The sequence below is a fragment of the Lissotriton helveticus genome, chromosome 5_1 (assembly GCF_964261635.1).
Source record: "Lissotriton helveticus chromosome 5_1, aLisHel1.1, whole genome shotgun sequence".
Classification (NCBI taxonomy): Eukaryota; Metazoa; Chordata; class Amphibia; order Caudata; family Salamandridae; genus Lissotriton; species Lissotriton helveticus.
Window position 1 is genome coordinate 1,639,843,430 of NC_136065.1, and position 25,800 is coordinate 1,639,869,229.

The 25,800-nt window shown below is 46.2% G+C and overlaps 1 pseudogene across 1 annotated transcript in view; it reads left to right on the top strand.

Annotated features, from left to right (window-relative positions):
• The first annotated feature begins 717 nt into the window (after positions 1-717).
• The window catches only part of LOC144755677 (alanine--tRNA ligase, mitochondrial-like), a 191,697-nt pseudogene continuing 166,614 nt past the window's right edge, over positions 718-25,800 (top strand). The window contains exons 1-3 of the transcript XR_013594951.1: positions 718-913; positions 7,320-7,508; positions 9,912-10,057. The product of XR_013594951.1 is annotated as an alanine--tRNA ligase, mitochondrial-like (transcript). The remainder of the gene's footprint in view (positions 914-7,319; positions 7,509-9,911; positions 10,058-25,800) is intronic.

Consider the following 25,800-nt stretch of genomic DNA (forward strand, 5'->3'; position numbering starts at 1 on the left):
AGTTAAACTTTCGTTACGCCACTGCATTGATACCAGAATGAAAATTCCCCATTGACTTCTGTTGTAGAAAATGCAATTTCAGGCGGGAGACAGCTGAAATAAAGCCATTTTTGGTTTTAAAAAAACAGTAGTCTCCCGCCTGAATCGGGTTTATTGGCGTGTATGCTGGTGCCTGCATGGTCTGCCACTCCAGTACACTGCAGCCAAGTTCCCCAGACCCATGTATGAGTGTGTTGGCGCCGTGGCCTGGGTGACTGACTCCGGAATCTGGGGATCACGGTTCGATCCCCGGGGCCGGCAGCAGGTTAGCTTGCTTACTCTTCCTGACGGCTCCCATCGCCTAGAGACCCTAACGGGTGATGGTTCGTGCTTTACAAATGTGGATTATTATTATTGTGCTGCGCAATGGCAGGGTTTTTCCTTTGAATTCTGGGACTTGCAGTCCTATTTTAAAACGGAATTTAAAAAAAAACTACAAGTCCCAGAATTCAGAGGTGCCCCATTACAGTTCCTCTTTCTTTCAGGTTCGAGTCCCTTTTCAATTTCATCACCTAACCCCCTCGTCCCTTTTCTGTTTCGAGAACGCTGTTTGTCCGTTTTCTATCTCGGCGGGAAGCACACCCTCGTCCCTTTTCTGTTTCGAGTACGCTGTTTGTCCGTTTTCTATCTCGGCGGGAAGCCTGCCCCCTCTGCAGTCACTTCGGTGCCCTCCGTAAGATGGCGGCCCGCTTCTACTCGCGGGCCAGGGGCAGCCTGGTCACCGCGCCGCGCGCTCGGCTCCTCGGCCGCGGCGGTGCGTGAGACCTTCCTGACGTTCTTCCGGGAGCGCGGCGGGCACCAGCGCGTGCCTTCCGCCCCCGTGCGTCCGCGCGGCGACCCCAGCCTGCTCTTCGTTAACGCGGGCATGAACCAGGTGAGTGCAGTTGGGATGGGGGCGTGGCTTCTGCGGGAGTGGGCGGGACTTCTGGGAAAACGTATAGTTTGACATTCAGACTGGATTGGCAGGGGACGTCATATTTTGCCTGACCTTAAGATGGATGACGCGGTCAGGCGGATATGGCACTTCCGGGTATAGTGCCTGCTGCTTGTGCCTCAAGGTGCGTTGCTTTTTTGAGTGGTAAACAGGGCTTGAACTGTAAAAATAGAAGTTCAGGTATTCTTTCCCAGAGTACCTGCTTGTTTCTGAGAAGTGCCTGTACTTTCCAATTAAAAGTGTGATGTTTCTTTTGAGAAGTGCAGGAACTCAGCTCCTTCTTTTTAATTTTTATTTATTTAATGCAATTTATATAGCGCGAACATTACCCGAAGGTGTCAGAGCGCTTTACAAAAGTACCAGTTGCGTTACATAAGGACTTTGGATTACATGAGTTACATAAGAGATACAAACAGAAAAAAAAGAAAAAAATGCAAATATACAAGTTGAGTGAAAGGAGGGAAAAATGCAAGAGTACAAGTTGTAAAGTCACTCAAGGACGAGATAAAAACAGGTAAACTCTATAATCACATAGGAGTGGTAGTAAGTACATCTACTACATATACTAATGGTTAGAGTTATATATACAAGTGGAGTGAAAGGAGGGAAAAATTGCAAATGTACAAGTTGTAAAGGCACTCTAGTAAGAGATACAAATACTAGTGGTTAGAAATATATATATATATATATATATATATATTCACTCAGGATTACACTAGTGGTATATATATATATATATATATATATATATATATATATATATATATATATATATACAAATAGCAAATTCACTCAGGATTACATTTTAACAGTAATTGGGCGTTGACAATTATATATTAAAATAAAAAAGAGTCGGTAGTCAGTACTGGACAGTACCGGCCCATTTAAAGCACTGGTTGTAAATATAAAAGATCAACAAATGGAACATACGTTTCATCTACCCTAAACTTGCGATAAGCTTAAGGCTTCCCAGGCTCTGGCTTACATATTTAGAGACGATGTGACCGAACCGCTAGGATTGTCACCTTACAGGAGGACAACCACTGAGTCCCGGCCTCGGTTCAACACCCTGTGATACTGAGCAAATCGGTTAACTTTTCTCTGCCGAAAAATACGTTTAATGTCTGGTTCTCATGTAACGTTCTTTTATGCCGTCGTACAACTTTCGTGTTCTTTAAACATGCAAAAATATATTTTAGATTTCCCAAAAAGTATTGCATGAGGTGGTACATTTACATATGTTAGGTGAGTTTCTTGGTTGTTGAGAAAAAGCTAAAGAAGAAAACAACATAAAAAAAGTCACAGAAAGCACAAATACCTCTGTAGGTGGCACACTCACCTGGAATTGTCCAGTAGTCTGGTGAGGGGGAGCAGGGCATGTACTGAGTGTCCCTGGTCTGAGGCAAGTGAGCTCGCAGGCAGCTGGATGGCCGTACAGGGAGTAACAACATTCCTGGATGCAGCAGCATGTTGTACAGCTAGCATTATAAACATAGTGTACCTGACAACCTCCTGACTCACAAATGCAGGTGAAGTCAGGTGCTTAAGTGGGTGGTCCCATTAAGGTGGATGGAGAATTAACACTTTTTTGGAGGGTGATATAGGTTTTAAAAGGGAAGGCCGAATTAAAGTTCATAGAGGCTTTTTTTGGTCAAGCAGGTGAATGGAAGTTAAAAGAGGGTGTGACTCGCTAAATGGGGGTGAGTTGCCAGGTAAGCATAGACACTATACCCATGGGCCTCCAGCCCCTGTGCCTACCCCCGGCACATCCCCAGCTGCCAAGTATACTAGGCGCTACATTACATTCAGCATGAGCTGCAGAGCACTGATTGACCGGGCACCCGCAGCGCTGCTCAACACCAACATGTGCCACTTTGGGCACACTAACAATGTCGCTTAGAGTCCAGGGGCACTGTCTCAGATGAAACTGAGAACATACAATGTGGAGCACACTGCAAATAAACTAATACTCCACGCTTGTACTGGCCCACATGTCAGCGTGATGAGAATGGAAGAGAATGGAAGAGGAAAGAAGAGAGAAACAATATTTAGAAAAGAAGAATGAGCACAGAATAAAAGGAAAGTTAGAAAAGCAGATAGATGAAGGACAGGGAAAAGAAAGGAGGGAGAACATGGATATGAAAAAGAATAAGTGGAGAGGAGGAAAAGTACAAGAGAATGGTAAAGTGAGAGAGAGCAGATTGGGAAGTAAAGTTCTACACCAGAGAACCAACGAAGGAACAGAAGATCAAATAGCAAAGTGAAGATTTGAGGAATGATGGTGGGGGTTCTCCAAGGACCACTGGTCTATAACAACAATGGAAGGATGGACAGTATATCACATACACGAGCTTAGCTCCCTTGCAGACCAGCAATCTAGGGGCCTCATTTAGAGGTGGATGATAAAGAATTATCATTTGATTCCTGATGGAAGGGCCGGCTCTAGAGGAGATTGCACCGGTGGAATTTCATTCATTGTAGGGATGGCATTGTGAAGAAAATACCACTAGTGAATTCTTCTCTCGTCTTAGCGCTTCCTTAAAAATAAGAGGATTTCCAGTTACCACCCAATTGTAAATTATTCCTTTTTCCTGCCCTTCTACTGGGGAAAACCAAGAACCTGGATATCTTCTGAAGTTTGTGTGTCTGTGTGTGTGTGTGTGTAGCTCAAGGACCCCCTTTCAAAAGTACACGCCCGTGTAGGTCTGTGGGGGGGCGGTCTACACCCACAGACCTTGGCATCCACTGTAGCTCATAGCCAGTGACTGATGCTGTTCAGTTTATTTTGGACAGCTCATGGCCGTCAAACTCCATCTGTCCTGGGCCACAACCTCCCACTAACAAAAGACCAGGGTGCCTGTGTAGTGTTAGAAAGGGATAAGGCAGCAACCCTGCATGGGGATTTCAGGAGCAATGCAGCTGTTTCAAGGCAATGTCTAGAATATTAGTGTCCATTAAAGTAGTCATTTCTTATAGCTCATTACATCAACATAACTGCTTTACATATAAATTGTCTTATCCATCAAAATATGACACATAAGTCCTGCTGACATGGAAAAGTCACACATAAGAAAGCCAAAAACGTATGATCTATGTGTTATTACCATTTATATAGAGCTTACTACCCCTGAAGAAATCCTGAAACGCATTTCAGATGGTCGCATGAAACTCCCTGGGAGCCTATTGTTCAGTCATGCAAATGGCTGTGGATTGTCATGCTGTCTCATGCAGCTACTGTGAAGTTTATAAAAATGTTTTCCCGTGCAAATTTGTTCTGCAATTTCGTGTCTTTGTAGTTTTCATGCCATTCACAGACAATTCAACACTTTGTGGAAACTAGCAGAGATCGATGCTAGCATGAGCTGAAGCCATTTTGTTTGTGGCAGCCATTTTAGTTATTCAAAAAGTAGTACAAGGAGACAAAACTTCTTGTGAATAGGTGCGCTGTTTTAGTACATGAACCACACATCATCTACTTTTGGTCAGTAATGATTTTCATTGATAATTTCCATTCATAATCCAGTTAATTGATCAACATATTTCTTTTGACAATCGGCTTATCCACACCCAATGCATTTCGGGTCATAGCAAAACAAATTGACCCTTCGTCAGGGGTGTTTGGATCAGCGGGATTCCTAGCTAGTCTCTCTGGAGAAGCCGCTAAGTCCAGAGAGACTAGCTAGGAATCCCGCTGATCCAAACACCCCTGACGAAGGGTCAATTTGTTTTGCTATGACCCGAAATGCATTGGGTGTGGATAAGCCGATTGTCAAAAGAAATATGTTGATCAATTAACTGGATTATGAATGGAAATTATCAATGAAAATCATTACTGACCAAAAGTAGATGATGGACATAAATATTCAAATAAAAGCGAGTATATAAGTGAAGAATCCCAGTGTGGTTCATGTACTAAAACAGCGCACCTATTCACAAGAAGTTTTGTCTCCTTGTACTACTTTTTGAATTCTGTTCAAGACACGGAAGGACGCCGTGTGACATAGGTTGCGCAAACTGGAAAGTACTATATTATAATCTAAGTGTGGTACTCGAGTGCAGAGGGATAACATTGAATTATTAATAGCCATTTTAGTTAGCCATGTGCTCGCCATGTGCTCCTCCCGTCCTCACTGTTGCCTGCCCTTGTCTTTCATCTGAGTCATCAGTATAGTTAACTCCTTCAGTACTGAGCCAGAGCACGGCACATGCTCAGAAAGGCCTGTAGCTGTTGGAATGCACCTGTTACAAACTTAACTGTCAGGCTATTTTAACTGATGACAGCAGTTGCATAACTCCTCCCACTCTGTTGACTAAGCGATTCTCATGTACCCTTATATGTAAATGATTCTTTGTGTGCACACGTGTACCGCCTCTTTTTAAGCTTCCATGCTTACTCTGCAACTATCACATGTGCTGCCTCATACATAGCCTGAGGGTTGTGTATCAACGTAGTTCCACTCATGAGGTTTTAATAAACTATTTGTTTAATATTACAGCTTCCGTGCCAATTTCTATTTTGTCAGTCTAAAGGACCAGTGCGAAAAGAAGGGCGAACCCCTGCACTAGTGGGCCTCGGTAAGGCCCACCCCACAACTTAATGCGGTTTGCTTTGTCACTGTCAACAGCGACTCCAGTTTTGCATGTGTGCATTTAATGCACAGTTCGATCGACAGGTGAAAGTGGACAAGGAGCTCTCACACTGATGCTAAGCACAAGTTTGCTGGCATCTTCCAGTCTAGTTGTGCAAACCAGCACTAAAGGAAGCATTGTCAGTCCTTGACGAGAAAGTTGGTGCACAGATTATATGGGGATAGAGAGTTGCAAAATTGTATGGACAGGTCCTGAGGAAACCTTCTTAGCCATAGCAGCGTACTGGGACCAGGAAGAACACAAATGCTGTCCCATGTGACGATCATTCGCACCAAATTGGTGATTTCTCTAACATATAACAAACACTGATCTGCAGCCAACTGCACACACCATAGATCTGATTCAGAAGTGAGTATCACAAACTGGGTGTACTGTGATAGTGACCTACCACCTGTGTGGCTTGAATCAACAAAAGGCTGCCAGTGCTTCTCATGTGGCATTTTAAGTCATTAAGCCAAGATGAGGGGTACAAGTACAGCTCTGTTGTGTGTGCGAGGCATTCAGGAGACGCGCAAAGGAAACAGTCATTGAGCTCCAATGAGGTTGACCACAAAGAGATGTTTATAATTTCTTTAGTTGGGAAGGGGTGAGAGCGAGCCTGAACGCCCCCCAAATACAACATTCCATGAAAGGATGGGAAAAATAAATACTCGCTGACACTGGGGCGTCAGTCACTGTCATGGCTGCTGTACAATGTTGCAAGCTCACGCCGGGCCATGGTTGAGTTGACACTTCAATGAGGAGATCTAAACATGGAGATGTCTTCCTCTTCCCACTTATGCATGAATTTGAGGCAGTATTACAGGACAGTGAACAGAAAGTAGTGGTTAATATCATCATTGATGAAACTGTCCAGGCACCCCCTAAGTTAGAATTATGCAGAATCGCTGCCGTTGATTTATTTCAAATGCAGCGTCCATACCTGAGAACTTAATGGCATTTTGGATGAGTTTAATTCTTGTTCGCTTGACAGGTGCAACTACAGTTGGATACCTTGGCATATCCTATGATCGTGAAGCGCCTCCCCTCGTTTCAAGTCCTGTCATAAATCGAATCAGAATTCAAGAAGCTGACACGTTGTTTATTTTCTTAGTGAACGCCAGAAACTGGATAACAATCAATACCTAACACCATGCAATGTAGCCCATTTAATTTACCCGAAATGTGGGTATTTCATACATACTCGCAAGCATACCAATCTCAAACCATACTAACTATTTTTGTAAGTTTCTATTAAAACCTATTCAACTACATACATATACAAAAAGTTAAAAAAATACTCCTCTGCTCAGAAGCAGCAAACAAAGGAGGCTGAGATTGAAGCGTTGAGGATTTATGTACTCAGTGGATGTTCTATTACTTCATGTTATTCTATTTGAAGCTATAAGTGCTGCTCAGAAGTGGTAAATAAAAGGTTATGTTTAATGCTAGCCTCCTGTCTTGACATAAAATCGAGAGGTTGTGAACGCTAAACATGCATTTTAAATATAGTTATCCAAAAATGGAGAAATGAGGAGAAATTTAGATTGCATAAATATGAGGCTTCCCAACAAACAATACAAGGCAAGTGTGGAATTTCATACTATAACTGATTTGATTTTCACCCAGTAGTTCTCCATGCCGCTGTTGCTTGATTAAATGTCCATTCGCAGCTGTCACAGGTCCTCTTACTGCTGCTTTGTCTCTTTCCTGGCAGTTCAAACCCATCTTTTTAGGCACTGTGGATCCGCGAAGCAAGATGGCCCAGTACCGGCGTGTGGTGAACAGTCAGAAGTGCGTGCGCGCTGGTGGCAAACACAATGACCTGGAGGACGTGGGACGCGACGTGTACCATCACACCTTCTTTGAAATGCTGGGCAATTGGTCTTTTGGCGACTACTTTAAGGTACCAACAAGTAGGGTGCGCCAGATTCCGTTGTCATAGTGTGGTCAATGTGGCTGGCTATGAGCCAAAACCAAGGCTTTGTACAAACTGCTGACACTGCTATTTCATGCTGCCTATTGCTCAACTATCTCTCACACTCAAGTAAGACTTTGCTGCCTGTGGCATGGCACCCAACTATCTCTTGCACCTGGGTATGCCTCTGCTGGCTATAGTATGGCACCCAACTATCTCTCGCACACAGCAAGCCTCTGCTGGCTGTGGCATGGCACCCAACTATCTCTCGCACCTAGGTAAGCGTCTGCTGGCTGTGGCATGGCACCCAACTATCTCTCGCACCCAGGTAAGCGTCTGCTGCCTATAGCATGGCACCCAACTATCTCTCGCACCCAGGTAAGCCTCTGCTGGCTGTGGCATGGCACCCAACTATCTCTCACCCCCAAGTAAGCGTCTGCTGCCTATGGCATGGCACCCAACTATCTCTCACACTCAAGTAAGACTTTGCTGCCTATGGAATGGCACCCAACTATCTCTCACATCCTGATAAGCCTACCGACCGTCCCTCCATTAGTGAAAATCTACTCATTCCCTCCTGACTTATCTGTACAACTTTACGGCACACTAATTCAAAAATACTGAGTTCCCTCTATTGGAACTCACTCATTACCTACCTACATGTCCTCTCCAAGAGATCAGGGGCGGGCATACATGCCAACAGACCCCATTCAAACTGGTGACCCACGATTTTTAAAGTAAAAAAAGGCTTCATTTTAGCAGTGTCCGGCGTAATTTGCCTCCACTGTAATATGTCAATTGGAAAATACGTTCCCCCAATGTGTTTATGTACTGCAAAATCTCCCACTTTCCAGTTTTAATTGAGAGCGAACTCTGCTAACTCGGCTGCTTGTTGCTGCTCCCACTAACTTAGCGGCAAGCGACCTTATGTTGTACCTGCACCAACAAATTGAAGAGGGAATGTTGAGAAGACGTGACTGACACACATGCTCAAGTTACATGGAAAGCAGTAACTAGGGCCAAATTAATAAAAAGCGACCTTTTGGCGTAACAGTCGTCCTGTTCTGGTTTTGGTATTGGACAAACAGCTTCACTGGCGCTTTTCTTGCATCAAGAACAATCCAAGCGCCCAGCGGGATGTCTCTGCGATCAGGTGCTCCAGCTTTTAGACAAAACACTCCTTGGATATTAGAAAGGAACACACATTGTTGTAATTACAAAAGGGGGCTGCAGCATATGTGTTTAAGGTTGACTTTCAGTGGATTTTTGTTTCTATAGTTCTACAAGTAATTTTATATACCTGTTTATACGTGTTCTTGGGAAGCCATTCTTTAGTATTGCAAACGTATAACTACGTATAAATGTATGAAGTCCTATTTACATGGAGGTACCGTTAGACGCATTTTATGGTGGTAGAAAGGATCTGGGAGCCCATCACACTGGAGGGGGTTGGAGATCCTCCAGACCAAAACCTCAAACCCACAGATAGAGTTGTTGCAAGAGAGCGAGTGAATTATACGAGCATTCCCCAAAGTATGGACGTGGGTTAGTGGTGTCTAACAGAAGTTCCATCAATATGACACCATTGGCTGCAATTAAAGAAGGCTGCTTTTTGATGTTTCCTAGATGCTGTTTAACTATTTTACCCTTTTTTCTTTCCAACCTTCTTCAGCCCAATGATAGGCCTGGCGTTAGTTGAAACCTTTTAATTTTACGAAAATTATATGTATAATGTTTATAAAATACTTACTGTAGGGGCTTTCATACAGCCGCTTCATCCATTGGCCTGATATTGTGGCATTCACATTTCTGCTCCACCCACTATACCATGCAGCATGGAGTACCGGCCAGCCCTCTTCTGCCATTGGCTAACGTCACTGTGAGTGATAGCATTCTGTCCTTTCACAGGAAGCACATAAACACACAAAGTAGTCTGCGTACGTGGCAATGACTACTGTGGCAATGTGCCCATTTTGAAGACAAGAAGTTTTGGGTTTAACCAGAATGTATTTTAGATTGACTGGGGCCTGGCAGCTTTCCAAACAATAAAGGTTTGCAAAAACCATGACAGAACAAAACACACATTAAAAAAACACAAACGCTATCGGCCAGTGTCAGACCTATTGGCTTTACCAATGCTTGTTTCTTCTCTTTGATCTCCATGTTTGATCTCAATTTTATTTATTTTCCTCTGTTTCTGTACTTATTTTGCTCATCATTTTTTCTTTTTGCTTCTTCCATAACTTGTTTTTCTTTTTTATACTTCTATCCATTTCTCTGTTTCCTTTCCTCAACACATTTTTCTTATACATACCTTTCTCCTTTTCTTCTTTCTTTAGTTGCATTAGTTGTTTCTTCATTGTGATTCCCTTTTCTGTCTCACTGTCCCAGGAGGAAGCTTGCAGCTTGGCCTGGGAGCTGCTGACGCAGGTGTACGAGATCCCGAGAGAGCGACTTTACGTGACCTACTTCGCCGGAGACCCATCTTGGGGATTGGGAGCCGACGAGGAGAGTAGAGATATCTGGCTGAGCTTGGGGTGAGCAATGGAATGAATGGGACAGTGGGCTGTGGCTTGTTGATCCAGGTGCCTAACAGAGGATCACACCCTCCATCCCAAATGCTGAAGACCTCATAGGAAAGGATAAAACACAGACTCTTGAGCAATAAATAATTCCATAAGTTGTGAGAGGCTTCTGTAGCCTGCAACTAAATTACATGGACGGCCCCCGCCCTGACATAGGGACAGAATCTGGGTATTACAGAGGAACTTCTGACAAACATCCCCCTTTAATTAACCCTCACAAGATCCCAGATCTGCTGAAACCTGTTGCTGGTTCAGGTGGGAAGAAGACGGGAGCAGTCCTTGCAGCCTCTCTTTGTGACAGCAGTGCCGTGAGACGACGTCCATCACAAGCCAATGAAATACATGGATGAGATTCAGGCTGGTTTAGCTGAGCTAATTAGTTTTAGATAATGCCCTCCCTCCCCCTCTCTTTGCAAGTCTAGCTTCAACCCCTTGTTACAGCCCAGCTTCACCCCTCTCTTTGTAAATCCCAGCTACACCTATCTTGGTACAGCCCCGCTACCCTCCTCTTGGTACAGCCCAGCTACACCCCTCTTGGTACAGCCCAGACACACCCCTCTCTCTGTACAGCCCGCTACACTCCTCTTGGTACAGCCCCGCTACCCTCCTCTTGGTACAGCCCCGCTACCCTCCTCTTGCTACAGCCCCGCTACCCTCCTCTTGGTACAGCCCCGCTACACTCCTCTTGGTACAGCCCTGCTACACCCCTCTTGGTACAGCCCCGCTACACCCCTCTTGGTACAGCCCCGCTACCCTCCTCTTGGTACAGCCCCGCTACCCTCCTCTTGGTACAGCCCCGCTACACTCCTCTTGGTACAGCCCAGCTACACCCCTCTTGGTACAGCCCAGACACACCTCTCTCTATTCAGCCCGCTACACCCCTCTTGGTACAGCCCCGCTACACCCCTCTTGGTACAGCCCCGCTACACCCCTCTTGGTACAGCCCCGCTACATTCCTCTTGGTACAGCCCCGCTACCCTGCTCTTGGTACAGCCCCACTACATTCCTCTTGGTACAGCCCCGCTACCCTCCTCTTGGTACAGCCCAGCTACACCCCTCTTGTTACAGCCCAGACACACCCCTCTCTCTGTACAGCCCGCTACACCTCTCTTGGTACAGCCCCGCTACACCCCTCTTGGTACAGCCCCGCTACACCCCTCTTGGTACAGCCCGCTACACCCCTCTTGGTACAGCCCCGCTACACCCCTCTTGGTACAGCCCCGCTACAGCCCTCTTGGTACAGCCCCGCTACAGCCCTCTTGGTACAGCCCCACTACACCCCTCTTGGTACAGGCCCGCTACACCCCTCTTGGTACAGCCCGCTACACCCCTCGTGGTACAGCCCCGCTACACCCCTCTTGGTACAGCCCCGCTACACTCCTCTTGGTACAGCCCAGCTACACCCCTCTCTCTGTACAGCCCGCTACACCCCTCTTGGTACAGCCCCGCTACAACCCTCTTGGTACAGCCCCACTACACCCCTCTTGGTACAGCCCCGCTACACTCCTCTTGGTACAGCCCAGCTACACCCCTCTCTCTGTACAGCCCGCTACACCCCTCTTGGTACAGCCCCGCTACACCCCTCTTGGTACAGCCCCGCTACACCCCTCTTGGTACAGCCCCGCTACACCCCTCTTGGTACAGCCCCGCTACACCCCTCTTGGTACAGCCCAGCACACCCCACTGTCTGTACAGCCCAGCGACACCCCTCTTAGTACAGCCCCGCACACCCCTCTCTCCCCCGCTACACCCCTCTTGGTACAGCCCCACCTGACCCCTCCCACCTCCAGCCTCATTCACTGTTCTTAAAGCTGCCGGTCACACAGCTCTTAATAATGGCCAGACTCAAGGCTCTCTGACTTCTTGATAATTCACAGGCCTGTTTACTTCTTAAATGCACAGATCTTGAAAAACCCCAATTAATGATTGCCTAGTTCTGGATGAATCGAAAAAAACACAAGGATATCCAGGCTGGAGGGTGTCTCCAAGGAATTACCTAAACGGGGGAACCCAATCCCTTAGTGTGTCAAGGAGTTTTGTATAAAACAATAAGCCAAACCCTCACCCACACACCCACCTAGGGGGCATGCTTACTCACCGGGTTGTCTCATCTGCCCGACATTTGTTTGAAGGGGTGTATAGACTCCTAATACATTGTTGTAAGTGGGAAAAACCCACTCAGTCACGGGGTTAGCGATCCTGAGATAGTGATTAAAATCCCTTTCAATAAACCTGTGACACAGATGTATTACAGATTCTAAAGGGATATTAAAACCAAAATATCAAGTGGGAATAATAGGGCTGACTATTGCGGTCACATCCCTCCCTCTTTCCCCTTTTGGTTGTTCGTAATCCTAGATTAATTCAGAATAATTGGCTGGATTCACTCCTCTCTCGATGCAGCTCAAAATTGCTCTTTAATTCTTGGGTACCACTCCCTTTTGTTAGTTTAGGACAGAGCTGGAATTCTTGTCCAGCTCCAGTCACCCCCAGACTCAGCTAAATAACTCCCGACTCACTTCAATGCCCGAGAAGCCCAAACCTGCTTTTAGAAATGTTTAGATTCGATCTGATTTTGTTAGTTCAGGGCAGGCGTGAAGTGCTTGTTCGGTTTCACCGTGTTCTTGCTACTTGCCCCATCACTCTGTTTGATGATTTCAGACTCGGTTCAGATGCCTGGCTGGACTCACTCGGCTCTCGATGAAGCCCAGTCTTGCTTCATTAATAACCACATTTATTTTTATTGACGCTCAGACTGCAACTTTCCTTTAAGCCTGGGCGTAGTTCGCAGAGTTTTGCTACGCGGAACTCCGTGAAGTTACAAAAAAACTCTGCGAAGTTCGGCGAGTGGTGGAGTGCAGTACGAACTGCAGTTTGTGCTGGTATTCCTGCCGCTCGGGTAGAAATTCTACCCGAGCTCGCATCGCGAAGCAGAGTTTTCTGCACTCCGCGAGTGCAGAAAACTCCGCTAACTCCACGAACGGAGCGAAGTTCATCGCCCAGGCCTACTTTCCTTAATGCAGGATTCACTGGCATGGTTGTTTATTACACTCCGCGCTTGCTAAAGGCCAGAGTTCACTTTGGTTAATGCCCAGACTCTCTCTCATTAAAGCCCAGAATACTTTGTGCTGGTAATGATAACTGTTAGGGTAGCGGTTCTGTTGCTCTAAAGGGGGATGCCAGAAGCAGCATTGAAGGGAGTAGTGTTTATCAAAGGCGGGTCCTTACAGTATGTCCTTGGATGTACCCTCCCTCTGTTTCAAGGCGGCTGTTACTCAGCTGAAGATACAGTACTTACTGGGCTTCAGGTGGATAGTTTCATGGGACTGCACTCCAAGTGGAACTGTTGCTGACCCAACAGCCTCCCTCGTCATCATTCTGTGCGCTGTGCACTACTGAGACTGAGCAAGACGGGAAAACCGTACTGACTGACAATTATTCTATCATGATGCAATGAATGATACACCTGAGTTTCAACAGATCACAGAGAAGGGGACTGAAGCCTTGCCAAGGCGCAGCTAAAAGACACAAAAGAAAAATCCGCACTCTGAAAAGAACAAGCATTGGAAATGCAATAGGTCTCAGATTTATTTGAGTTAGAGCTAATGGCATTGTAAATGGCAATGTCTTTTAGCCATGTATTATGGAGTGTATGCATGTGGTGTGTAATGGAATTATGTGGTTTGGATTGGAATTGTTCACTCTGCACTCTCACACACTCACCACTCTGCACTCACCACTCACTACTCACTACTCTGCACTCACCACTCACTACTGCACTCACCACTCACTACTCTGCACTCACCACTCACTACTCTGCACTCACCACTCACTACTCTGCACTCACTACTCTGCACTCACCACTCACCACTCTGCACTCACCACTCTGCACTCACTACTCTGCACTCACTACTCACAACTCTGCACTCACTACTCACTACTCTGCACTCACTACTCACTACTCTGCACTCACTACTCACTACTCTGCACTCACTACTCTGCACTCACTACTCACTACTCTGCACTCACTACTCACTACTCTGCACTCACCACTCACTACTCTGCACTCACCACTCACTACTCTGCACTCACCACTCTGCACTCACCACTCTGCACTCACTACTCACTACTCTGCACTCACTACTCTGCACTCACTACTCACTACTCTGCACTCACTACTCACTACTCTGCACTCACCACTCTGCACTCACTACTCTGCACTCACCACTCTGCACTCACTACTCTGCACTCACCACTCACCACTCTGCACTCACCACTCTGCACTCACCACTCTGCACTCACTACTCTGCACTCACTACTCACTACTCTGCACTCACTACTCACCACTCACTACTCACCACTCACTACTCACTACTCTGCACTCACTACTCACTACTCTGCACTCACTACTCACTACTCTGCACTCACTACTCTGCACTCACCACTCACTACTCTGCACTCACTACTCTGCACTCACCACTCTGCACTCACCACTCTGCACTCACCACTCTGCACTCACCACTCTGCACTCACCACTCTACACTCACTACTCACTATTCTGCACTCACTACTCACTACTCTGCACTCACTACTCACTACTCTGCACTCACTACTCACTACTCTGCACTCACCACTCACTACTCTGCACTCACCACTCACTACTCTGCACTCACCACTCACCACTCTGCACTCACCACTCTGCACTCACCACTCTGCACTCACTACTCACCACTCTGCACTCACTACTCACCACTCTGCACTCACTACTCACTACTCTGCACTCACTACTCACTACTCTGCACTCACTACTCACTACTCTGCACTCACTACTCTGCACTCAATAATCACTACTCTGCACTCACTACTCTGCTCTCACTACTCTGCACTCACTACTCACTACTCTGCACTCACTACTCTGCACTCACCACTCACTACTCTGCACGCACCACTCACTACTCTGCACTCACCACTGACCACTCTGCACTCACCACTCTGCACTCACTACTCTGCACTCACTACTCACTACTCTGCACTCACTACTCACTACTCTGCACTCACTACTCACTACTCTGCACTCACTAATCACTACTCTGCACTCACTACTCTGCACTCACTACTCACTACTCTGCACTCACTACTCACCACTCTGCACTCACCACTCTGCACTCACTACTCTGCACTCACTACTCTGCCCTCACCACTCACCACTCTGCACTCACCACTCTGCACTCACTACTCACTACTCTGCACTCACTACTCTGCACTCACTACTCACTACTCTGCACTCACTACTCACTACTCTGCACTCACTACTCTGCACTCACTACTCACTACTCTGCACTCACCACTCACCACTCTGCACTCACCACTCTGCACTCACCACTCTGCACTCACTACTCTGCACTCACTACTCACTACTCTGCACTCACTACTCACTACTCTGCACTCACTACTCTGCACTCACTACTCTGCACTCACTACTCTGCACTCACTACTCTGCACTCACTACTCTGCACTCCCCACTCTGCACTCACCACTCCCCACTCTGCACTCACCACTCACTACTCTGCACTCACCACTCTGCACTCACCACTCACTACTCTGCACTCACTACTCACTACTCTGCACTCACTACTCACTACTCTGCACTCACTACTCTGCACTCACTACTCTGCACTCACTACTCTGCACTCACTACTCTGCACTCACCACTCACTACTCTGCACTCACCACTCTGCACTCACTACTCTGCACTCACTACTCACTACTCTGCACTCACTACTCTGCACTCACTACTCACTACTCTGCACTCACTACTCTGCACTCACTACTCACTACTCTGCACTCACTACTCTGCACTCACTACTCTGCACTCACTACTCACTACTCTACACTCACTACTCACTACTCTGCACTCACTACTCTGCACTCACTACTCTGCACTCACTACTCTGCACTCACTACTCTGTACTCACTACTCTGTACTCACTACTCTGCACTCACTACTCTGCACTCACTACTCTGCACTCACTACTCTGCACTCACTACTCTGCACTCACTACTCTGCACTCACTACTCACTACTCTGCACTCACTACTCTGCACTCACTACTCTGCACTCACTACTCTGCACTCACTACTCTGCACTCACTAATCACTACTCTGCACTCATTACTCTGCACTCACTACTCTGCGCTCATTACTCTGCACTCACTACTCTGCACTCACTACTCTGCACTCACTACTCACTACTCTGCACTCATCACTACTCTGCACTCACCACTCACTACTCTGCACTCACCACTCAATACTCTGCACTCACTACTCAATACTCTGCACTCACTACTCACTACTCTGCACTCACTACTCACTACTCTGCACTCACTACTCTGCACGCACTACTCTGCACGCACTACTCTGCACTCACTACTCTGCACTCACTACTCTGCACTCACTACTCTGCACTCACTACTCTGCACTCACTACTCTGCACTCACTACTGTGCACTCACTACTGTGCACTCACTACTCTGCACTCACTACTCTGCACTCACTACTCTGCACTCACTACTCACTACTCTGCACTCACTACTCTGCACTCACTACTCAATACTCTGCACGCAGCACTCACTACTCTGCACTCACTACTCACTACTCTGCACTCACTACTCTGCACTCACTACTCACTACTCTGCACTCACTACTCACTACTCTGCACTCACTACTCTGCACTCACTACTCTGCACTCACTACTCTGCACGCAGCACTCACTACTCTGCACTCAGTACTCTGCACTCACTACTCACTACTCTGCACTCACTACTCACTACTCTGCACTCACTACTCTGCACTCACTACTCACTACTCTGCACTCACTACTCACTACTCTGCACTCACTACTCTGCACTCACTACTCTGCACTCACTACTCACTACTCTGCACTCACTACTCACTACTCTGCACTCACTACTCACTACTCTGCACTCACTACTCTGCACTCACTACTCTGCACTCACTACTCACTACTCTGCACTCACTACTCTGCACTCACTACTCTGCACTCACTACTCTGCACTCACTACTCACTACTCTGCACTCACTACTCTGCACTCACTCACTACTCACTACTCTGCACTCACTACTCTGCACTCACTCACTACTCACTACTCTGCACTCACTACTCTGCACTCACTACTCTGCACTCACTACTCACTACTCTGCACTCACTACTCTGCACTCACTACTCTGCACTCACTACTCACTACTCTGCACTCACTACTCTGCACTCACTCACTACTCACTACTCTGCACTCACTCACTACTCACTACTCTGCACGCACTACTCACTACTCTGTACTCACTACTCTGTACTCACTACTCTGCACTCACTACTCTGCACTCACTACTCTGCACTCACTACTCACTACTCTGCACTCACTACTCTGCACTCACTCACTACTCACTACTCTGCACTCACTCACTACTCACTACTCTGCACTCACTCACTACTCTGCACGCACTACTCACTACTCTGTACTCACTACTCTGCACTCACTACTCTGCACTCACTACTCTGCACTCACTACTCTGCACTCACTACTCACTACTCTGCACTCACTACTCACTACTCTGCACTCACTACTCTGCACTCACTACTCACTACTCTGCACTCACTACTCTGCACTCACTACTCTGCACTCACTCACTACTCACTACTCTGCACGCACTACTCACTACTCTGCACTCACTACTCTGCACTCACTACTCTGCACTCACTACTCTGCACTCACTACTCACTACTCTGCACTCATTACTCTGCACTCACTACTCTGCACTCACTACTCACTACTCTGCACTCACTACTCACTACTCTGCACTCACTACTCTGCACTCACTACTCTGCACTCACTACTCACTACTCTGCACTCACTACTCTGCACTCACTACTCTGCGCTCACTACTCACTACTCTGCACTCACTACTCTGCACTCACTACTCACTACTCTGCACTCACTACTCTGCACTCACTACTCTGCACTCACTACTCTGCACTCACTCACTACTCACCACTCACTCACTACTCACTACTCTGCACGCACTACTCACTACTCTGTACTCACTACTCTGTACTCACTACTCTGCACTCACTACTCTGCACTCACTACTCTGCACTCACTACTCACTATTCTGCACTCACTACTCTGCACTCACTACTCTGCACTCACTACTCACTACTCTGCACTCACTACTCTGCACTCACTACTCTGCACTCACTACTCACTACTCTGCACTCACTACTCTGCACTCACTACTCTGCACTCACTCACTACTCACTACTCTGCACTCACTACTCTGCACTCACTCACTCACTACTCACTACTCTGCACGCACTACTCACTACTCTGCACGCACTACTCACTACTCTGCACTCACTACTCTGCACTCACTACTCTGCACTCACTACTCTGCACTCACTACTCACTACTCTGCACTCACTACTCACTACTCTGCACTCACTACTCTGCACTCACTACTCTGCACTCACTACTCTGCACTCACTACTCACTACTCTGCACTCACTACTCACTACTCTGCACTGACTACTCTGCACTCACTACTCAATACTCTGCACGCGGCACTCACTACTCTGCACTCACTACTCTGCACTCACTACTCACTACTCTGCACTCACTACTCTGCACTCACTACTCACTACTCTGCACGCAGCACTCACTACTCTGCACTCAGTACTCTGCACTCACTACTCACTACTCTGCACTCACTACTCTGCACTCACTACTCACTACTCTGCACTCAATACTCACTACTCTGCACTCACTACTCTGCACTCACTACTCACTACTCTGCACTCACTACTCACTACTCTGCACTCACTACTCACTACTCTGCACTCACTACTCACTACTCTGCACTCACTACTCTGCACTCACTACTCTGCACTCACTACTCACTACTCTGCACTCACTACTCACTACTCTGCACTCACTACTCTGCACTCACTCACTACTCACTACTCTGCACTCACTACTCTGCACTCAGTCACTACTCACTACTCTGCACGCACTACTCACTAATCTGTACTCACTACTCTGCACTCACTACTCTGCACTCACTACTCTGCACTCACTACTCTGCACTCACTACTCTGCACTCACTACTCTGCACTCACTACTCTGCACTCACTACTCTGCACTCACTACTCACTACTCTGCACTCACTACTCTGCACTCACTCACTACTCACTACTCTGCACTCACTCACTACTCACTACTCTGCACTCACTCACTACTCACTACTCTGCACGCACTACTCACTACTCTGTACTCACTACTCTGTACTCACTACTCTGCACTCACTACTCTGCACTCACTACTCTGCACTCACTACTCTGCACTCACTACTCACTATTCTGCACTCACTACTCACTACTCTGCACTCACTACTCACTACTCTGCACCCACTACTCACTACTCTGCACTCACTACTCTGCACTCACTACTCTGCACTCACTACTCACTACTCTGCACTCACTACTCTGCACTCACTACTCTGCACTCACTCACTACTCTGCACTCACTACTCTGCACTCACTCACTACTCACTACTCTGCACGCACTACTCACTACTCTGTACTCACTACTCTGCACTCACTACTCTGCACTCACTACTCTGCACTCACTACTCTGCACTCACTACTCTGCACTCACTACTCTGCACTCACTACTCACTACTCTGCACTCACTACTCACTACTCTGCACTCACTACTCACTACTCTGCACTCACTACTCTGCACTCACTACTCTGCACTCACTACTCTGCACTCACTACTCTGCACTCACTACTCTGCACTCACTACTCTGCACTCACTCACTACTCTGCACTCACTACTCTGCACTCACTCACTACTCACCACTCACTCACTACTCTGCACGCACTACTCACTACTCTGTACTCACTACTCTGTACTCACTACTCTGTACTCACTACTCTGCACTCACTACTCTGCACTCACTACTCACTACTCTGCACTCACTACTCTGCACTCACTACTCTGCACTCACTACTCACTACTCTGCACTCACTACTCTGCACTCACTACTCTGCACTCACTACTCTGCACTCACTACTCTGCACTCACTACTCACTACTCTGCACTCACTACTCTGCACTTACTACTCTGCACTCACTCACTACTCACTACTCTGCACTCACTACTCTGCACTCACTCACTACTCACTACTCTGCACTCACTCACTACTCACTACTCTGCACGCACTACTCACTACTCTGCACTCACTACTCTGCACTCACTACTCTGCACTCACTACTCTGCACTCACTACTCTGCACTCACTACTCTGCACTCACTACTCTGCACTCACTACTCACTACTCTGCACTCACTACTCTGCACTCACTACTCTGCACTCACTACTCTGCACTCACTACTCACTACTCTGCACTCACTACTCACTACTCTGCACTCACGACTCTGCACTCACCACTCTGCACTCACTACTCACTACTCTGCACTCACTACTCTGCACTCACTACTCTGCACTCACTAGTCTGCACTCACTACACTGCACTCACTACTCTGCACTCACTACACTGCACTCACTACACTGCACTCACTACACTGCACTCACTACTCTGCACTCACTATACTGCACTCACTACTCTGCACTCACTACACTGCACTCACTACACTGCACTCACTACTCTGCACTCACTACTCTGCACTCACTACTCTGCACTCACTACTCTGCACTCACTACTCTGCACTCACTACTCACTACTCTGCACTCACTACTCACTACTCTGCACTCACTACTCAATACTCTGCACTCACTACTCAATACTCTGCACTCACTACTCTGCACTCACTACTCACTACTCTGCACTCACTACTCTGCACTCACTACTCTGCACTCTCTACTCTGCACTCACTATGTAGTGTAGTTCCTATTTTCCCAATAGGCTCTGCGCATTGGAATAATATCTTCAAATAGTATAGACGTAGGACTGTGTTAAACTAGGTCTTCTATTGACGATATTAGACTTAAAGTTATGTGTGCCAGCTAGCTCAGAGTTCACTAGAAACTTTCTCGAATAGGCAAGGAGGAGTTTAACCTCCCTGGATAGACAAGAAGGGATTTAGTTTCTGACAACCATAGAACATGACAACTTTGCTCCCCCTAATCAAGAGTATATCTCTAGAGTTGTGTGAAAACAAAAGACAATCATTTTACTCAGTCAGTACGTGCATTCTTAGTTTCACCAGATTGTAGAGAAAAGGAAGAGACGGGCATGTTCAATAAAAAGGGGTTATTTATTGATCAGTCTCTTTTCTCATACAAGAGAAATGAATCGCTATTATTGCAATACTTATAGTTAAGTAAAGTGCATACAGTAAAAACAGGATTATAAAATAATACTGTAAAAGCATGGATATGGTTTCTTAGCCATACGATGCTTAAAATGGCTAAAAGTTATATATACATATTTACATTGACTAATCGTACTCAACTGGTGCTTCTAACTACGCCTACCCCGGTGTACCTGACCTAAGCCTAATACGTGGGCGGGAGTAAATAAGTAGCAGTTTAAGTTAAGTTTGCTTTGCCAAGAATCTGACTCAAGAATTCTCTGTAAGGGGTTAGTCAGTTCAGTACCTGGGATTTAGAAGGCTGGAGGGTTGGTATCTCTGTCTCAGGACTCGGTATCCCAGCTACCCGCGAGGGCGGCTGGGAACGCCGGAGGCTGGATTTCTCGGCAGGAGAAAAGGCAGCGTCTATCTCAGTGCGTCAAAAGGGAGGGGCAGCTTCCTTGGGCTTCCTGCATCAGCTGGGCTCTCCGGCAAGTAGCGCTGCTCCAAGCTCGTCACCACCGTGTGTCTGCTTAGGGCAATGTCGGTATTATTTATACCTGAGAGGTGCCGAGTTTGACGTAAGGATGGACATAAGACGTCAATAAAAGATGTCATTAATAACTGGTCGTTCTTACATTCTTTTCAGGAGTTCTTGAACGTAATCAAAACAATTCTTTACAGAAAAACAAGGGAACCCAAAAAGTATCATGGACCTTGGGCAAATTACTATTAATGAGAACAATGGTCCTTAGATTTAAGGATTATTAACATTTCAATGGCATATAGACTCCAATCAGTACTATATCTGAGAGTTTTTCAGTACCCAGCCGGGCCTGACTTTTTATTCAAAAATAAATATAAATACAACGACCAAGCGAGAGGTCTGATTAAGGAGCTGATAGGGTACAAGCCTGTACCTATCCAGAGCACACTCGAACAAGGTTCGGGGGTGGGAAATTGAGAAGAGAGAAAGGGTAAAGAATTTCAGGCAAAAAGAACATGGGAGCCAGTTGTCCCTTGCAACATTAATACTCTTTCAAAGCAAGTTCAGACAAACAATAACTGTAACAAAATTGACACAATAGACAGGTTACAGAATTGAAAAAAGTGTCGACGGCGTTTCGATCCCCGGGCTCCTATTGAACTGGGATCATCATCAGGACTTTATAATGTTTTGCCTGTGAGTACTTTTGACATTAGCCTGTTCAAAGTGGGAAAAAATGGGAGGAAAAAGAAAGAGATTCTTTTTTATATAAAGCACTTGTATCAGGTACTCTACACACGCAGTCACATGTGATTCTTCCTTTTCATGCCTTAGTGCTCATGTGGCCGAACAACCCGTTCATGACGACATCCTCTTTATAGTTGGTGCCTGCCTCATGCATTCATGACGTGAGCCCGCAAATTCTAAATTTCAAAACACATCGATCAAACTATCTAATAAAGTTATCACATATTAGCGTAAATGTGACCGGAGTGATGGTGTCATATAATGGATCCCGGATTGTTGTGGCGTGTACATGCAGGTCGTGAAGCGCCAGCGGAGAGCTACCAGCGAGACTATCATGTGGCACGTGGGAGTTACCTAAGTGCTTATTGTGATTCCAAGTTATGCGTAAGTAAGACAAACCTTTCGGAGCCTTGGTTACTCCGTTCCAATGAATCAAAATGGTGTATATTTCGGAGGGATTGGACGATGCCTGAAATTGAAAAACGGGTCAGTTCCCGTGTGTGCCATTTCTAGCGTGCCCGGCAAAGTGCGTTAAGTGCATATAATTACCTCTATTCCTACTCGGTAGACATAATATTGTCACCAATCTTGAAGGATTCTTCCATGCCGCAAAGTTGCGTGTCAGTTCAGGTCACACGGGGGTGGATTTCCAATTATTACCCACTCTGCGAAAAACGGGGTTCTAATTAATTAAATTATAAACCACCTCCTACGAACAAGGCACGGGGAGCATCATTTCCCCCTTACCTTTAGCGTGCAGACGATGCTGCCTTGCTCCAGAATCGAGCAGAATTCAATCGGTGTGCTCAATGGCAGTGAGCTGACTCGGCGATACTCCGGAAGTGAGATACTAGCCGGCTTGGTGCATTTAAGTGAAAGGGAAGAGGGAGTGAGGGTACGTCTTACTGTGGCGGCCATCTTGAAATGGTGTTTAGTATATACAGGTATAGGCGGTAAGAGTGTCTAAGTGCCCGCATTCATGCATCTAGATTGACTTAAGATCCATTGTAGAGGAAAAATGCACTGCAATTAGGTCATGCTCTTTGACCAACATTATAAACATTTGGACACTTTGTGAATGTTTCTAATTCCAGCGTACAGTTGCAAACAGTACATGTGATGTACAGTATTCAGCATTACTTCAAAACAAACTGAAATTGATTTCTCATTGCATCCTACATAGATTCCATACGTGTACATTTATGAATAGTCTTTTGGTTTCTTTCTGTATCTGCAAACAGTCTTTTAAGTAAGCTATCCAAGAAGTTTAGAGCAGACCAGCCCAATCCTCAGTGCGATTCAGGCCATTCTGTATTGTATCCAAGAGTATGATGCATTTCAGTTCCTCTTTGTTGAGAAGTTGAGTCATGTTACCTCCTCTGGCCGGTAACTTTAATGACTTTAGTACAGTCCAGCGGAACTCGTCTTCCTTATGCTTGGCATTAACAAAATGTTCCACAAGCGGGGCATTGGGAGTTTGGCAACGAATGCGGCTCCTGTGCTGGCAGATCCTTGTTTTTACCTTTTGCGAAGTTTGGCCAACATACATTCTGTTACACGGACATTGAATCCTATATATAACATTACAAGTGTTACAGTTTGAGAGGGAAGAGCTAGTGAAAGTAATATTGTTAAATACTCTTGTCTTTCCCTCAATGGTCATGTCACACACACTGCAGTTACCACATTTCATATGTCCGACAATGGGGGACAGGCCCCATATAGCTTCAAGCGTGGAAGGTTGAGTGGGACTTGGCAATGCTGCTCGCACTAAATGGTCCTTCAAATTTTTGCTTTTTTTAAAGGCAAACAAGGGACGTTCAAGTTCGAGTACGCCCGCATTAACAATAGGCCAGTGGTGAAGTACCATTTTCCTCATTTTATTTGACACGGGAGAGAAAGTAGTGACACAAGCCAATCTTTCTTGTGGTGTCTTTGGAGTTGGTGTGAGTAAGGTTTCCCTAGGTCTGTACCATGCTCTCTTGAGCGCATTTTTGACAATTCTCTTAGGATAGCCCCTGTTTTTAAGTTTGTCCGCTAAGATGGCACTTTCTTTGAAATAGTCCTGCCTACAAGAGCAGTTTCTCCTAATTCGCAAGAACTGGGAGAATGGGAGTGAATCGCGCAGAGCTCTGGGATGATTACTAGAGTAGTCTAACAACGTGTTGCGCTCTGTGGTTTTTCTGAACAGCCGAGTCAGAAGGACTCCCTCCTGGTGAAAGATGGTAAGATCCAGGAAGTCAATAGAGGATTTATCGGATGTCAAGGTAAAGTGAAGGCCACAACAGTTGTTATCCATCCAGTGTAGGAAGTGGCGTAGATCACTGACTTCACATCTCCAAATCATGAAGATATCGTCAATGTATCTACGCCACAACCCAATTCCTGAATAGAAGGGGTTTGAGGGTGATAATATCACCTCATTTTCAATCTCATTCATGAACAATACCGCCAGATTTGGAGCAAAAATTGCGCCCATGCTCGTACCCTTTATCTGCTGGTAGAAGAGACCATTGAATGTAAAAAAGTTCCTTGTCAAACAGATTTCGAGGAGTTGTAAAATAAACGCCGTAGGTATTGCATGTGGGCGTGGGCGTGTGTCTAAAGTCTTTTGGATCACCTTTAGGGCTGCCACCTGAGGAATATTTGTGTAAAGGGACTCCACGTCCATGGTACAGAGAGTGTCTGTTGCTGGGTCAAAGGGTAAATTTTCAACCAGTGAAATCATGGACATAGAGTCCCTTACGTAGCAAGTAGTGGAAGGGACGAAACCCTTTATGAAGAAATCAATGAAGGCTTCTAATGGCTCAAGGATTGATCCGCATGCCGAAACAATAGGACGACCAGGTGGTGAAGTTACACTCTTATGGATTTTTGGGAGAGTGTATATCACTGGTGTCCTAGGGCTTTTGATGTTTAAATAATTAAATTCTTTCTTGGACAAGAAACCCTCTGCTGCTGCGTCTGTGGTGATTTTCTTTATCAATTCCTGTATTTGTTTTGTTGGATTGGACGCTAGCCTTTGGTAATGTTCCTTATTGTCTAGCTGTCTCTGTATTTCCATAGTGTAGGAGT